The sequence below is a fragment of the Apus apus genome, chromosome 5 (assembly GCF_020740795.1).
Source record: "Apus apus isolate bApuApu2 chromosome 5, bApuApu2.pri.cur, whole genome shotgun sequence".
Lineage (NCBI taxonomy): Eukaryota > Metazoa > Chordata > Aves > Apodiformes > Apodidae > Apus > Apus apus.
The window spans coordinates 9694807-9701748 of record NC_067286.1 but is presented as its reverse complement, the minus strand read 5'-3'; the positions used below and the strand labels follow the sequence as shown (position 1 = coordinate 9701748).

The 6942-nt window shown below is 42.8% G+C and overlaps 1 protein-coding gene across 4 annotated transcripts in view; it reads left to right on the top strand.

The window, feature by feature from the left end:
* The first annotated feature begins 235 nt into the window (after positions 1–235).
* Positions 236–6942, top strand: part of TEAD1 (TEA domain transcription factor 1) — a 161505-nt gene continuing 154798 nt past the window's right edge. For all 4 annotated transcript variants that reach the window (XM_051620764.1, XM_051620762.1, XM_051620761.1 and 1 more), the window contains exons 1-2: positions 236–487; positions 1116–1256. The gene's annotated coding sequence lies outside the window, so the exon portion shown is untranslated. The remainder of the gene's footprint in view (positions 488–1115; positions 1257–6942) is intronic.

The following is a 6942-nucleotide window of genomic DNA, read 5'->3' as shown; positions in this document are numbered from 1 at the left end:
CACGGCACCGCACCGCACCGCACCGCACCGCACCGCACCGCACCGCACCGCACCGCACTTCCCAGCTCCCCCCACCGGGCCCCCTCCCGCGGGCTCCCCTATGAGGTCAGCGCGGCGCGGAGGCCCCGCCCGCCGCCCCGCCCGCCCGCGGCCGCAGGGGGCGGCGGGCCGCGCTCCGCCCCGCGGCCGCCCCGCTCCCGCGTTCATTTCATTCCTCCCCTCATTCCGCGCATTCCTCGCATCGCTGGCGCCGCGCAGCCCGGCCGGGAGCCCGGCCCGCCCCGCCGCCGGCCGGGCAGCAACTCATCCTCCGAGGGCTCCGTCCGCCGGCCCGCGGCAACCTACCGCCGCGGTATAAATAGCCGAGCGGCGGATTAAAAATAGGCGCGGGGCCATAAATAGCCGGGGCGGCCCGGGGGCGGCGGGCGAAGTTTGCCGTCGGAGCGCAGCGCGCTGGCGGTGCGCGGAGGGGGGCCGCGGCGCGGAGGTAAGCAGGGGCCGCGGGCGCGCCCGCCGCGCCTCTGGCGGCTTTTGTGCGGCGGGGCGGGGGGTCGGTCCCGGCCGGGGTCGGCCCGGGGGGCCGGCGCCCCCGCAGGTGCCGGGGCAGGCGGGAGAAGGGGCCGCGGCAAGGGGGAGAAGTTGTTTCCCGCGGAGTTTGTGGCGCTGCGGGGCCGCGGCCGGCGCTGCAACAGGCGGGCGCTGCTGCCCGCCCGCCCCGCGCCGCTCCGCTCCCCCGCTCCCCCGCTCCCCCGCGCCGCCGCCGCCGCCGCACTTAGTTGCCTGAGTCACTGCTCGGCAGCCGGGCGCGCACACAGGCGCGCGCGCGCACACACACACACACACACACACACACACACTCCCTGTCACACACACGCGCGCACACACACGCGCGCACCGATCCTTGGCATTTTTCACATTTTTTTCCACGGGGAAGCAAGAAGTTAGGAGCAGCCCCGGGCTGGCCGCAGAGCTCGCAGCCCTCAGGAGCAACCCCGGCCTGGCGCGGAGCTCTGCTCGGTGCGCTGCCCCGAGTTCGGCTTGCCTTCCCCTCCTGTTTTTCCTGTAGAAGATGAAAGAAGGAATGTCCTTTTTCGCCTCTTCTTCTCCTTCTCCAGAGCTGCTGCTGCCGCTGCTGCCGGTTAATTGCACATTCAAGTGGAAAATTTTCGGGAGTCAGCAGAAACATTGTATCCAAAAAAGACAAAGTCGCAGTTACAACAACACCGAGGAGATTGTCCCTGGAAAACTTCCTTTCGGTAGGAACCATTAGGGTTGCTTCTTTTTTTTTTTCTTCTTCTTTTTTTTTTTTTTTTCCTTTTTAAAAATTATTTATCCGAAAGGTTTTTAAGAGATCTATTCCACAGATGTCCACAGTGCTGATGCGGAGGGGCCGGTGGCAGCCTTTGTTCACAGAAGGAGCGTTTTCAAAGGAAGTACACTTCTAAGGGGGAGGGAGAAAGTTATACAGTACAGCTTTTGTAATGAAATTAAAACAAAGCGGCTGCCTCCAAACAGCTGCACGAAAACCTCGAGGAGAAACAAAGTGTGTGTGCGTGTGTGTGGGGGGGAAATACCTCTCTTTTTTTTTTTTACCAAGCAAAAAAAAGTTTGCACTCCTGCCTCGGTTGGGCATGATCCTAATCAGGATTTTTCTCCCCTTGAAATCTGTTTCAAGTTGAACGGTGTTACAGTATAAAAATATTTATGAAACAATGAAATACCAGCCACCCAGGTTTCTCAGGAGAGTTGTTAACTTATTAGAAACAAGTGCCTGCCTTTGATACGAAGAAATGAAAAGTGACCTCCAGAAGTGCTGGAAAGTTAGGGAGCAGTTCTGCTCTGTGCTTGCTGAATGTAAATGGCTCCCTGCATTTTTATTTTTTTTTTTTAACTGTTCGTTGTTGAACACCATCTGGGAAAGAAAAGGCCAAGACGCATCAGATTGTACTGGCATTTTCTGACGCAGAATGGTATATATAGGAAATGTAAGCTGAAATGGCAGAGCCTCAGGGACAAAAAGAAAGGAAAAAAACCCGACCTGTGCAGCTGTATTCCCGTCTAATAGAAGCATATTTGCTTTCTCTTAGTGCTGGTAAGGTTTAGAAATGCAGTATTGCCAGTCAGCGGTTTTACAGCGATACCTAAACTAGATAATGGCAAAGTTTGGAGCTGAACAGATAGAATTCTGTTTTCTCTAGCTGAGTGTTCAGTGATTATGCAGTACATCTAACAAGGAAATCTCTGTGGGAATGCCTCTTAGAGGAAAATTCATCTAAATAACTAAGTGCTACCTGCAATTGAATATGAAAACAAAAAATTATTATAATTGCATTAGGGCTTAATTTAAAATGATGTAGGATTCTTCTTATAACCCTAGATTGGGAATGGGTGTCTGTAATGTGTGATATATTCTGTCTCTATAAATAGTTGGGGAATACCATTACAGGGATATTAGATTGTACTGATGGTAAGATGGTGCTATCAAAAATGACAGAGACCTGTATCCTAAATTACTCTGGGGGTGGGAGGGAAACTTGCGTGTTTGTTTGTGTATGTAGGTGTGTATATATAGTTCTATACACACGTGTGGATACTTTATTTGGGAAAGAAATACAGGAATTAGTACAGTGAATGTTCTTAAAACACGAAACTGAAGATTTTATATTGGGTGACACTTTGAACTTGCAAGTTTTAAAAATTATTTTCATTCGGGGAAAAACTTTTGAGGTGCTTTTATTTTTTCACCTTCATGGTAAAAACATGTCTGTCCACACTCTACTCGGTTTTTAACTAGGTCAGAAGGCATATTTTGTACCAGTAGGGATAATTCTGCATTTTGTCTGCCACAGGCTTTTATCAGCTGACCAAGCATAAATTTTGGATGCAAAGGATTTATTACAGTATTTCTTCTTTGCAATCTAGAAATACTTTGGAAAGTACATTATTGCTAAACATGTTTGGTGTATTTTGAGCATCAATTTCACATACACAGCTTTGGTGAAGTAAATATTATTAGCCTTTGCACCCAGGAAGGTGGAACAAGAGCTCTTGAGTTTCAAATTGTGGTGTTATATTCTGTACAGTTTCTTGGTCAGTGCTGAGTGAAGTAGTGAAGGAGAGGAAAAATTTCGAGTTGACAGGAGTCTTGGTAAAGGCAGCCTCTGCTTAAAGGAGTTTTAATTAAACAGCTAAAAAAGAGCAACAGAAACAATAATGAACTAGACCCACCACGAGCTTCCAGCTGAGAAATGATAGTGTTTTGTAATGTGTGGAGGTGTGTGAGCATGTGTGTAACACGTTTGGTATAATTTGTAACTAGTGTTTTTTCGTTGTTTTTGTTGCTGGATGGTGTAGTGGTTTTAGATACCATTAAAGTGGTTTTAAGGCTTTGTCCATGTCTGCCTGAAAAAGTTAGGCTCAGTTAAGTCAAACACAGGGGAAAGAAAAGATTTCTTCTTTCTTTTTAAGCTACCTTTGTTGATCACATTGTAAGCAAATTTTTGAGATCTTGTACTGGCGTAAGTGTAATGAAGACTTCAGGAGTTACAGAGAAGTGCTGGTGTCTTTCACTTGAAAAGTGAAAGGTAAAAGTATGTAATTGTGTATTTTGATATAGCTGTCAGTTTTCAGTCTGTAGAGTAGTGTGGTTACACTGCTGGAAGCATTTCACCAGAAGTAATCTGATTTTATTGGAAGGTGCCTAAGACTGTTTCCAAAACACGGAGGTCTTGTGTACAGTGCTGAATGTGTATGTTTGCGAGGTTACCTTCAGACATTGCCTTGTGAACGCATGGTTTCTGACTCTGTATACATGTGCATACATCGCCCTTTTGATCTGGTGTTTCTTCCTGACATTAATATTAATGCTCTGTCTTCCCAGAGATGGTTTAAAAACTGTCTTTCTGAAGTGTTTTCATTTATTTAAGAAGAAAAGGTTTGCTTGATCCAGTCCTTACTCAGGCTAAAGTAACTGGGATGACTCATAGGAGTAAACATTTGCTGGATCGAATATTAAGATATTTACAGCATATGCTTTATGTACATGCTTAGTATGATATTTGATGTCTAAAGAAGGACATGTGTCTTTGATTAAAGAGTATCAGATTGACACACATGCTTGTTCACCTTTTTATATGGGGCCTGTGTTCTGCTTTGCTTGTAATCTGTCTAAAACTTGTAGGCAAATTTCTGTTAAACACTGGTTGCTCATTCCATTTGTCCTCTTATTCATAGCACGTGTAAATATGAGGTGAGGGCTGACTTGTGAAAAATCTGGTCTTCCTACGGCCTGTTGCTGTTTGTTGGCTGTAATAAGAGTGCAAATTAACCCTTTAAACAAGATTTTGAAATCCTCAGTTCATCAGAGGGACCTACTTTTGCATGAGAGAAACAGTAGTTACTTATTTCTGGGATTTGAGATTTAATTACTGTTTTGTCACCATGCTGCACTTTGCTACTAGTGCTTGCCTCAAGTAAGAATGTTTTCTATTCCTAAACTCTGGTCATTTACTCTATAAAATAAATAAAAAAATAAGTGAGTCTCAAGAAAATTTTAGAACCTGCAAGAGGTAAATCATCTCCCTGAAAAACACAGCTGTTACGGGTTTTGTGGCATTTTATGCAAGTACTGTATAATTTAAATTGTATCCTGTGATATATGAATGGATTAATAGCATTATTTATTGTAAAGCCAGTGGACTCTAAGCCACACTGAAGACACGTTTTTAGAACAAAAATCACTGCAATAAATTCCCACTTTATGACCATATCTTGCTTTACGTTCTTGCACAAAACTCCTTTTGACTTTTGCAAGTGGAACAAGGATGGAATAATATTTCCTGGAATAATTTTGTGTTTGGTTTTAATGATTGCTCATTTCCAAAACATAAGAGAGTGAAAAGTTACAGACTTCCATCCTTTAAGGCACCAGCTTCAAATCTGCTCCTCAGATTTGTCGCATAAAATTCAGCTAGGAACTTTCTAATTTAATTCCCTGAACCTCTCTTGTTTTTGTATGAAATCTTGATCCTGCTGCAATCACTTGAGTTTTTTCTTGTTATTGGTGGAGCCAAAATTTCTCTTTGTGTTGATGCTGATTCAGCAACTTTTATACCCTATCAGGTTGTTAATATTCCATCAGAATTTTATTAATTTTAAAATAAGAATTGACGAAGTGGAGGGAAGTGAAAGAAGGCAATGATTCTGTGTCAAAACGTGGCTCTTAACAACTAATTTGAGATATTCTACACAGGAAGTCTATGAATGTCTCAGTGTAACCCATCATGTGCTACATGCCCTTATTTGTTAGATGAATTTTTGTACATACATCAAGAAAATTAAAATCTGCAGAGTGCGTAAAGGGTTTATAGATGCTTGCCTGGTTGGTGCAGGGCTGCAGCCCCATTTCCTAGTCCCACCAGCTTGTGTCTGGGTTCATCAGAGGCAGCCCACTTTTATTTTGGCTCTTGTCCAGTCGAAGGTATCACCTACAACTTTTTGTTCTTTGTCCTCTAGTCATTGTTTACTGGAACAACGTGATTACTCCCTCTGCATCCTGTTGTACCTTTCCAAATGGCCTTCTTAGATTTCTGGCTCTTAGTAGCTCTTCATAAAGTTTTGCATCAGAGCTGGTCTGTGCAGCAGCAACAGCACAAAATGCAAGTTTCTTTGCTAGCAGGTCAGAAGGTAGAATTTAAAATCTCACTGTGCTTGGAGGAGGGAGGGGAGGAAAATTTAGGATTATGTGTAAAACTATTAAAATGCTATTGACTGAGAATCTAAAACAATGACGAGTGCTGTTGTTTTTACAGATACATGAACTGAAAACTGCTGCTAATGATGGGAAATGTTAATTATGTGAGAACATATTGAACTTATATTCTCTGGCATGAACTTTTTTTAAATGCATCAACTGTGCTGCCTTTTATGCGCACAGCTTTCTAATTATCATAATTCAGTACAGCTCTGCCTTTTGGAAAGAGTTCAAGTGCAATCTCAACTTAACATGAAAGGAGTTGGTTTTTTGGGTTTTTTGTTGTTTTTTTTTTAGGCTGAGAATGTTCAAGAACAATTCGAAAAGATAATCTAGAAATGCTACATACTTAGCTGGGTATAAATCAGAAAATAAATATGTTCCCATAACTGTCTATCAAAGCAGAACAGATTATTAGAACAGAAAGTTATCTATTTTTCTCATTATGTCTTTCACACTCCTGCAGAACACAACTAAAAACGTTTTCATAATTGAATACCATAGACTCTACTACATATTGGTTGACAGTAGTTTTTATTTTGTCAATTTTTTTTAATTATTAATTGAGTTGATTACTGTGATGTTATTAGAAGATTTTTCCTCAGGTTGTATGTAAGTAACAAAGATTTCGTTTTCTTAAATAAAGCAAGAAGACAACGTTCATTATCATTTTGCTAGTAACCGATTGTGCTTCAGTAACACATTAAAGTCCCGTTGAAAATCTTCCTTATCTGTCACTATTCACACCTTGTCTTGGTGGAGCTTGAGGGGGTTGTAAACACCAGATCTTTCTAAAGCTTTCAAAAGTGTTTTCGTTTGTTTTTTTGGTAATGAGGGGAAAATAGATTTCATTTAACTTGCACTCGAATTATCCTTTCACAGATTTTTTTGTTGTTGTTCTTTGTGATCAAATTGTTAGTTTCCACACCTCCTTCCCCCCCCATTTTATCCATCTTCTAGCTGAAAAAGAATCCGATTTTTTTTTTCATATTTGTCTTTTCCTTTACTACAGTACATGCTACATTTCTAAAATGCAAAGAAAGCCCCAGTGAAACAAAATGACTTCATTTGAGCTGGCACTTAAGAGCAGAATTCACTTCCATAGTGCTGAAATAAAAGAAGCCAAGTGTTTTAAATAGCCACTCCCCTAGGCCAGAGTGTTTTTAGAAAAGCTCATTGTCTACATTGGA